This window comes from Bidens hawaiensis, unplaced genomic scaffold (genome assembly GCF_021521415.1).
Source record: "Bidens hawaiensis isolate Kalapana, Puna unplaced genomic scaffold, B.hawaiensis_p1.1 tig00024248_1, whole genome shotgun sequence".
Classification (NCBI taxonomy): Eukaryota; Viridiplantae; Streptophyta; class Magnoliopsida; order Asterales; family Asteraceae; genus Bidens; species Bidens hawaiensis.
Window position 1 is genome coordinate 32,368 of NW_027493818.1, and position 10,789 is coordinate 43,156.

The window sequence follows — 10,789 nt, forward strand, 5'->3', positions numbered from 1 at the left end:
AATGGTGTCTAATTCGTTAAGTTATTATCCCTTCGTTATGGAATCATAACGAATGGTGTCTCATTCGTTATGGAAGCATAGCGAATGAGGCTTAACTTAACGAAGGAGAGCATATGGCCTATATATATGCTGATCATGCTCATAACTAAGTGTATATACACAGAGAGAGAGAGAGATCTAAGTTATCGTTTATCCTCTCTATAAGTTATTTTCACCATAATGTATTCATTCCTAATTATCAATAAAGTTATTTAATGTATTGTATGATTGATATTGCGGGTTAGCGGCAAGATTTTGTCTCATAAACTTTTCCATAAGTACCACTTTCGATTATCTCAGACCGAGACAGTCATTTTACTTCACATTTTTGGCAAGCAGTTCAAGAAGCTTTGGGAACCCGAATAGATCTGAGTACCGCTTACCATCCCCAAACAGATAGCCAAGCCAAACGAACCATTCAAACATTAGAATATTTTCTTCGTGCTTGTGTACTAGATATCAAATGGAATTGGGATCAACACCTCCCACTTATTGAATTCTCTTACAATAACTGTTACCATAGTAGTATACAAGCAGCACCTTATGAAGCATATACGGGCGAAAATGTAGATTGCCACTTTGTTGGACAGAAGTGGGTGATAATCAAATTACAAGATCCGATTTGATTCAAGAATCAACCGATAAGATTCATAAGATTAAACGAAAACTGACAGCCGCCCGTGACCGACAAAAGAGCTATGTCGATATTCGTAAAAAATCGTTATCTTTTGAAATAGGCGACAAAGTGTTTCTTAAAGTGTCCCCCTGGAAAGGTGTTTTCAGATTTGGAAAACCGGTAAGTTAGCCCCGAGATATATTGGACCTTTTGAGATTATTGAAAAAATTGGTTCCATAGCCTACCGACTGAAATTACCCCTAGAACTGAGCCCCATTCATGATGTGTTTCATGTGTCGAATCAGAAAAAGTGTCTGACTGATGAAACGGAAATAGTACCACTGGAAGTTGTTCAGGTAAATGAAAAGCTAAACATTATAGAGGAACCGGTGGAAATTGTGGATGGGAAACCAAACAGTTACGACACGACAAAATCCGAAAGAAATACCCACACTTGTTTCCTAAAAATAAAACCGTTGACATATCAAATTTCGGGGATGAAATTTCTTAACGGGGGAGAATGTGACATTGGTGACAAAACGAGGTATACCTTATTTACTACGTAGCTAGTAAACGATAAATCGGTTAATTCGTAGTGATTAAATGAGTAACCGACCGATACTAATTATGACCCTCATATATACTGAGGGGTCCTATATGAGTTATATATTCATTATAGTGGCTAACATGTTGATATTAATACCCCAGTACGTATAAAACCATTTAAACGAAAAATGTTTCGTTTAACAATGCGCTATCAGTTTAAACACAATCGTTTACATCAAAACGAGCATTGTAGCATCCGTCAAGCCGAAAAAGATTTATAGAACACTTACATAACATGTTTTAAGCAATCCGTGAAAATATTACGAATTTTTACAATGAGTCAGTACGTTTTTCTTATTTTACAAAAACGGGCTGAAAACACTCGTTTTAGCGTGGTTTTACGCACCCGGACTATTTTTCTTGCATAAAACCAGAACCGAATTAAATTTTGTACTGAGACCGAACCTTGGCACGCAAAGCAAGGCAATAATGAGCAATTAACAGGCCCAATGGGCCCCTTAAAACTTGCGGCCGCCAAGTTTGAAAAGTCCCCCCCCCCCTTAATATATTTTGTGTATTCTTGATCATTCTCAAACCAACTCGTATCAACCTCTGGTCAGCTTTTGTTCTTCAAACCCTGCAAATACTTCAAGGTAAAAATTTAATTTTATGAGTTTTTGATCATGTTTTAATCAAGTTATAAACCTATAAATATATCTTGATTATTGATAATCATGTTTAACGATCCAAAAACCCTAAAAATCACCTAAAAACATGTTTTAGTTCTAAACATGATTACAAACCAGGAACATCTAGATTTTTGACCAAAAACACGGATTAGAACGTTGATATAACGTTTTTACGGTTTAAAAGTTTGGTTTAAAACTCCGACTGAAACCCTAATTAACAAGGCTTGATAATGGATGATTTATGCTTGGTTTGGTTTATATGATATGTAGATACTCTGACTTTGTGACCAAAGACCCGGAGAGTCGATAAAATAACCAAAAACACTCAAAAACCGACAAGGTATTACCGTTTTACTCGTTTAGGTGTTGTTTGTGCTTCGATTGTGATGTGCTTTTTGTTAGACTATGAAACTTTGTAGGAACATTGATGATCTAGGGATGTCAATTCCTTGATTTCCGGCATGAATTATGGGTCAAGAAGGCAAAAGGGAGGGGGGGAGGCGGGTAATAATGGTGTAGGGGAACGAAGATGACTTTTTTCTAATTTGACCCTAATTATTGATTGGTTAATCAAGCTAAGATAAAATATAGTTGAGGGGCTGTTTTTGCACAAGTTAGATAGTCTAAAACTTTCATTTAACTAATGAAATAAATAAATACGAATTGCGCGTAGCGAAAATAAATGTATGAAAGATAATAATAGTAATAATTCATTATTGAACGTCTAATTAATAAAAAAAATAATATGATTACAAGGACATTTTAACGGGCCGAGTTTTCGGGTTTGAAATTTGACGAATGATACACCTATCACCCATACAACAAAACCTTTGGAAATATACTATGTTTTAACGTATGCAACACTTCACAAAGTGGGTGGAGAATTGCTCTATCGACAAGCATATTCTCTATAAGTTGTATATTGGCCAAGAGTATTTATACATACAACATTACATGTATGTCCAGATATAAATCCGAATATTTGTGAACATTGAGAGAATGTGAAGTTTTGCATAAAAAGAAGGTCACAAAATATTTTTGAATATCAGTTTATATACTAACACATTTTGCTCTTATGAATTATCGAGATCTTCTGAAATTTCTTGGGATGTGTTAGCTTCGGTTAACGTGTTGTTCAAAGAATTTGTTCAAAGCTTGCTTGAGGACAATCAATGTTCAAGTGTGGGGAGATTAGATGTATAATAATTTATACATTTTTTCGGCACTAAAATATATCCAAATAGGCGTAATATCGGCAATTATACTAGAAAAAATAACCAGTAATGTTCATAATTTCTATCAATAGGTAAATATAGACTTAAAGAATAGAATGAGTTGATATACAAAGAAACACAGAGAAAAACATTAAAAATAAACTCAACACACCCCATAGTGAATCAAGTCATGGTCATGCCAAGAAAAATCGAAGAAAAGACAAAAATCCAGGAAGTCATAACATGACCATGTTATCCAAAACACACCCCATGTTGAAAGTACAAGAGGAAAGGACAAAATAGAAAATTCTAAAGATAAACATGGACATGTGTTTACCAAAACACACCACATGTTGAAAGTACAAGAGAAACAGCCAAATTTTGACTCTTCTAGAAGTAACCACTATCGTGCCTAACTCACCACGGCCGTGTGCAATTTTGTTGTTTGATATAACAACGAGAAAAAAAAAACATAAATCCTAATTGTTTGTGCATTTTGGTATGTCAGTACTTCATAGGTTTATTGTTAGTCTTGTCTGTAATAAACGATATGTTTTGTTTTCGGTTTTGTGTTTTACGGCTTTATCTTTTAGAGAAGTTAAGGCTTTAGCGAAGTTGTGATAACTTCGCCTATCTTGTTATACGCGAAGATGTGCAGTATATAAACACATCTTCGGCCTAGGGTTTAAAAGAAGTTTAATTCTGTAACATTTCGTACTTTTCGTCTTCTTATAGTTTTAGTTGTTACCCGACCCGCTCTGTTTCAGGTAATTCAATCAATAAAATTTCTCATTATTTAAGTATATTTTTTCTTTTCTTTATTTATTTAATATAACTATGTATTATGCGCAAGATAAACCCCTTAATTAACTTTAATCCCATTATGTATTCAAGCCCAAATATCAAGGATCAACTAGCCAAAAAGAAAACAAAAATATATTATCATCATCTTCATCGTCGTCTACTGTAACATCCTGTTTCATGTTTCGGTTAATAAAATAATAATATTAGTATTGTGAGTTGGGCTTGTGTTGGGTTAAATAAATGTGGGTAATGGACTTGGATTAATAAGGAAGGAAGAAAGACCATGGGCTTAAGCCCATGACCCATAGCATATAAACCATAATTATCCATTAATCCATTTATTTCATACACCATCCAAAACACACACTTAAGCTCTCTCTCTCTCTTTTCTCTATCTCTCTAGCCGAAATAACAAGAAGAAACCGAGCATCGATCCGAGGTAATGATGTTATGATCTGTAGGTTCCCTGGACGGATCACACGAGATATCCCGATATACACAGGTGCGGAATCCCTGTGTAGATCGTTACGGACGTAGAATATTAGCTCACGAACACACGTACACACAATACGAACAACCACACGTTATATTGATAACCCAAACCGAGATGCTTACAGACTCACGTCAATAGACTCACGTAAACTGAACTCGATCAACCAAAACTCTAACTGACCAACTGACTGATTAACCTTAAACCGTAAACAGTAAACTACTTAAATACACGACAACTTCGCCTCAGGCGAAGTTGTCAATAACTTCTCTCGTTGAACAAGTTCGCCAAGGCGAACTTGTCAACAACTTCGCTTGGTTAACAAGTTCGCCTAAGCGAACTTGTCAACAACTTCGCTGTTACACAAACAATTACATAAACAATATTACAGACTCGATTACAGACTTTATACATATGAACTACTGACATCTATGCACCAACAGACTCCCCCTTGGCAGTAGCTTCATATCTTGATCTTTCAGCTCTTGTCTCGTAATCCTGTATCTTCATGCGTGCACTCCTTCTCTCACACACACCGTGACTACTCGCTGATATTTCCTTGCTTCATCCTTCCAAGCAGGAATATAGAATATCTTCTTTTCGTTCAACACTTGCAAATCAGCTTTCGATAAGTTAACAAGATGCATCGGGTCGTACACCCTCAGCACTTCTTGTTCATCTTCGTCTTCCATCACGGCTTCAGCAGTCTGGCAATCAACGTACCACCATTTCAGATTCTTCAACACATCTTGAGGCATATTCTTCATTGGAACCTCCTTGATGCATCGGATCGGCTTGTACTTCATCACCATCCATGGCTTGCCATCTGCTCTCAATCCTCTCTCTGTATCCTCCACGAGCTTTCCCTTCTGTGGTTTTAATAGTTCAAACTTCTTTTCTTTTACGCCTTCTTTCCACATAATCTTCTCAATCATTCTCGCCATATTGTTGTCACTTCTGTTTATCAGGCCCAACCTGGCCAAATCCTTTACCTCGCATTCCGGCAACGTGTTGAAAGATCTCAACATTCTCTTGAAGTATTGAATGCCATCATAACGCTTTACCACAAACAACTTGATATGTTCATCATAAATCCAACATATGATTCCCTTCTTAGACTCAGCATAGCCTTTGATGTTATAACTTTTCTTGAACATGGCTGGAACAGCAGGCTTCTTGGTCTTGATAAACCAATGAGCACAGCCTTCCTTCCACCTAGGCTGCTCCTCCCACTCAGTCTCATCCATCTCAGCACTCACGTCTGCTTTCTCAACCTCAGGGATCTCGTGTTCAACGTTTTCTTCTACTATCTCCCCCTCTTCTATTCCAACTTCAATCACAATCTACTCACCGATCTTCTCAATCATGTCACTCGGTAGCACATCTTCATCGAACAACACCTCATCACTGAACATGTCGTCGTCAAGCTCTTTCAGCGCATCTATCACATCATCTTCAACTAACACCACATCATCACCAGAACCACCAGCCACGTCAGTAGACTCCCCCTCAGCTGTGGAAGTACCAAGAGCTTCAGAAGTTCTTGGCAGCTCACCACCTGCATCTTTTGATGCATTGGGATCATCGTCACGGTCATTCCTCTTCTTCGTTCTGAGCTCGTCGCCCTTAAAGCTCATCTCCCCCTGAGATGCCAAGAACTCCTTCAAGGCATCTATGATTTTCCCATGCTCGACCAGGAGGGATGCCTGTAGTTGATTTGCTTCCACTAGGCTTTGAATAGTCTTTGATTGTTCTGCCACGATCCGCTCTAGTGAAGCTATTCTTTCTGAATCTGACATTGGCGAAGGCGAGACTCCAGAAGCAGGCGTAACCGCAGGTGGTACCATACCTGATAACCCTGCAGCTGTGACAACCGTTGACTCCACAAAACGAGCAGCCACCACCGATTGAGTAAGCGTTGGCGGTGGTAGAGACACGATCTCCGGAGTCGATGTCTGGATGGTAGTGGTGGATGGAATGCCAGCCGTTGATGTAGCCACCACGGAAACATCCGCAGCGCTTGTACTCGTCACCTGTATAGAAGAAGGAACAATGGACATACCAGACAGTGCGGCCGGAGCAAATCGTACAGTCCTTGAAGTCTCTCCAGCTCCCATGCCAGCACCTGTCCTCTCCCGTCTTGATCTTCTAATCTGCTTATGAATGTCCTCTTCTTCTTCCGACTCATCATCATCCTCTGTTCTCTTCCTCTTCCCAATCGTTCTTTCTCGAGACACCATCAGCCGTCTCCCCTCATTCATAATTTCATCTAAATCGGAGTCAGCCATTGACGTGGCTGCTCTAGTCATACTCACACCCAAACTCTGTGCAGCTGAGACTTGCACCTCTTCCACATGATCCATGTCAAAATAGCCTTGACCTCCAAAAACAGCGTCAAGGTCTATATCCTCTGCAGTAGACGCAACAGGCACAGCAGGAGTAGGAACAGCTTGAGTTGCTCTTGCCTGTCGCGGTTGAGGATCTCTGAACTCGTCCCCGCCAGCAGGAACATACTCTGAGTTGATTAAAAACCCAAATAGAGGAGTATGCCTGGGACGACGTTCAGGATTGCTCCTCGCACTTGACGTGCGGCACTGAGCAAAGATACGTTTGCTCACTGATTCGACGTATCTGATCGGGCGTCTCTGAGGTAGAGCCGGAGCCACATGGTTCAATATCATCTGTAAAAAGCGTGGGTACATGATGAACCGCTCCCGAGACATCGCCCGTCTTTGTCTATCAAGCTCGTAAAAGACCATTTGACTGAAACTATAACGCTTGTCATAGGTCAGTGCAGTCATGGCAGACTGCATGGTCGCACCCATACCGTCTGTGCCCGCCTTCCTCCCCGACATGCACACGATCATAACGTGCATGAGGAAGCGCCACTGGTCTAGAAGGAAACCCTTCCTCCTCTGGGTGTCTCCTAATGGACCAGAGTAGCCCATTCGAAGAAATGCTCCATCACGAAAAGGAGCTACGAACTCAGTTGGATCGTCTCGAGTCTCGTCTCCGAACCGAAGCGCCACCCGGATCTGTTCAGAGTTGAACTGAACCTGTTGATTGTTCACCGTAGCTCTCATCACCGGGGGCTCAACACGGCAATCATATTCTACCGTCTCCCAGAAGTCTTCGATGTTCGGTAGAGATATCGGCAACGTGTTGGTAATCGCGTGAAAAATCCTCGAGCGCAGGAGGAAAGTGATAATCTCGCGGTAGTCGTCCACACCGCTCGCCTCCGGGTCAAGAGTGATGTACATATTGTGACCCGGGAAAAACTGTCTCTGATTGTCACCATCATCGCCTCCTGCACCACCAGCACCCGCTATCGCAGCCATATCTGCAACAAACTAACCAAGTTAGAACGACACAAAGACATAGCACAAGTTCGCTTTGTTACCATGAGCGAAGTTGTGATAAAGTCTGTATAGGCGAAGTTAAAGTTGAGGCGAAGTTGGGAACAACTTCGCTTCAGCTTTAAGTTCGTCTAATTAACACTAAGTAAAATTGATCTTAGGCGAAGTTAATGTTAACTTCGCCTCATCACAACATCGCCTCAGGCGAAGTTAAGTTCTTGGCGAAGTTACGGATAACTTCGCCTCAGGCGAACTTAAGCTCCAGGCGAAGTTACGGATAACTTCGCCTAAACCCTAACTTCGCCTGAATCTGAATCGGCGACAGTGAGATTCATGGAACAACGTGCCGTTGATGTTTTCGGCTAGTTTAGACGATTAAGGACCCTTAAAACAAGCTTTTTAAGGACATGTTGACGATAGGTATGGTGAATAACACGTGACAACAAGTTTTGGAAATCGGTTTGAAGGTCCGACGGTTCGAGGTTAATAACCGGGTCGAAACGACCCTTGATTATCATGAAAGAACTTGTAATATATGATAATACACCATCTCGAACCTTTGATCGGTGAGAAAATCGGAATAAATAACACGTAATCGTGGTTAAATATCAAGTTCGCCGGAGAATGAGTATAACAGTGGATATGTTCGCTGAAAATAATGAACAGAATGACTGTTTATTATCCTTATATATGGGCGGAGTTATTCAGGCGAAGTTACAGATAACTTCGCCTAGGCGAAGTTAACCACAACTTCGCCTAGGCGAAGTTAACCACAACTTCGCCTGTTCAACAACATCGCCTATATATTTTACAAAATCAAACCTTATAATTTTAACAATTTTCCAATTAAGTTATAAAACTTTCCTAGAAGAAATAAATAACATGATCAATTCTAAGTAACCAGATAAAAAATCATAAAACTATCTAAGTACGAAAACTTAAGAAATTTAAAGTATAAGGGATCAAATTTCAGTCTTGCTAGGGACTGCTACGTTTTAGAAAAGATCCGAACAGGAATCATACTAACTACGTGACTGTCACATAGATCCGTGTTTAGCTGTATTATGACATTTAGAGACAGGTTGTAGGCAGGTAATATACTTAAGATGGTTTTCATCGTTTCTGTGATACGAGTTAGGTTCGATTATGCCTCAAAATTTAAGTGGGCAACAACTCAGAAATATTGATGCCTCCTATCTATCCTCAAAGCGTATTTGGCTTTCCCCAAGTCACCCCGAATTGACTTCGACCCATAGTGTCTGATTAAATTGTAAATATTCTTGATCTGCTTCCCGTTCTTCTCTCTTACTCAATGATTGTGAAGTCTTTATATTTCGTCATCTCTAAAATGTTTCAATAACTTCAAATATTTTTTTTTTTTTTTTTTTTTTTAACAAAGACTTCAAAGTAGAAATTTAACTGCAAGTCCCGAATCTGGATCACTGCAGTATCTTGAAACGCTATCTTCACGGGAATCAGAACACACATGGGCTCGTGTATGACTGGGTAATCGCTTTTCTGCCTATCATTCGGAAAGATATATATGAAGACACGCAAAACTCTTAAGGAGTTTCCACGAAAAATCAAGTAAAATTAGTTTGTATCACATTTACTTTTACGCACCATAAAAAGTTACCATGACATACAATGGCTATCCTAAAGCCTTTTAAGCCTAATAACATCACTAGTTAAGCACACAGAATTAGTATACTATCATTTTCCAAGGTTGGATCAATTTTCCGTTTAACATAGCTAACGAGCTTCTTACGAAGTAACAGACTTGAAAAATAATTTCATTTCCCTTTTCTCTTTCAAAATTTTAAACAAAAATCGCCCCGACCAAAACAAAGTCTTCAGGTAAACGGCTATCCCGAAGATCCAATGGATCAGCTGGACCGACCACATACTAGTATGTGTCCTTCTAACTAAGTATGATCGACTAATTTTAAGCGAAAGAAAGAAAAACTCATCATAAACCGCCCCGGTCACTATCAGTAATCTGGTTAATGGCTATCCTCAAAATCTACAAGTAGAAAATGAGGACCAAAACATATCCGAAGACTAGTCCTTCAAACTAATGTAACCGACATAATTTTAAGCGATAAGATGACGTTTTTTTTTTTTTTTTTTTGAATAAATAAACAAGAAAAACATGGTTACTCGGGGATTGATCATCCCATTCAGTTCAATAAGGTTTTGAAATCTGGATTTGTCAAACGCTTTAGTGTATAAATCAGCGAAATTATCAAGCGTATCCACCTTTTCCAGAATTATCAGTTTCTTCTCAGCACAATCCCGTATGAAATGATGACGTATGTCAATGTGTTTAGTTTTACTATGTTTCACGGGATTGTTAGTTACTGAGATAGCAGCTGTGTTATCAATGCAAATAGGAGTAAGTAAGAAATTCAGACCATAGTCGCGCAGCTGTTGTTGTATCCAAAGAACCTGAGAGCAGCAGTTAGATGCAGCCATGTATTCTGCCTCACAGGTTAAGATTGCGACTGAAGTCTGCTTCTTGCATTGTCACGACACCAATCTGCCACCAAGAAACTGACATCCTCCAGTTGTTGACTTCCGACTCTGATTGCACCCTCCATAATCAGAGTCTGTGTAAGCGACCAGCTCCAAGTCTCCTCCTCTCGGGTACCACAACCCCAGCTTCGGCTTGCCCTTGAGATACCGCAGTATCCTCTTTGCACCTTTCAAATGAGATTCTTTTGGATTTGCCTGAAAACGTGCACAAAGACAAACAGCAAACATTATATCAGGCCTAGATGCAGTTAAGTACATTAAAGAACCTATTATCGCCCGATATTGAGTTGGGTCCACATCTGCATCACCGTCTACTTCAGCACCCAATTTGTGATTGACGCAGATTGGAGTATCATATGGAGAACTGTCCTCCATCTTGAAACGCTTGAGCACATCATGAACATACTTCGTCTGATGAATGAACATCCCGTCCTTCCTCTGATCAATCTGCAATCCTAGAAAGAAAGTTAGTTCACCCATAGCACTCATTTCAAACCTTT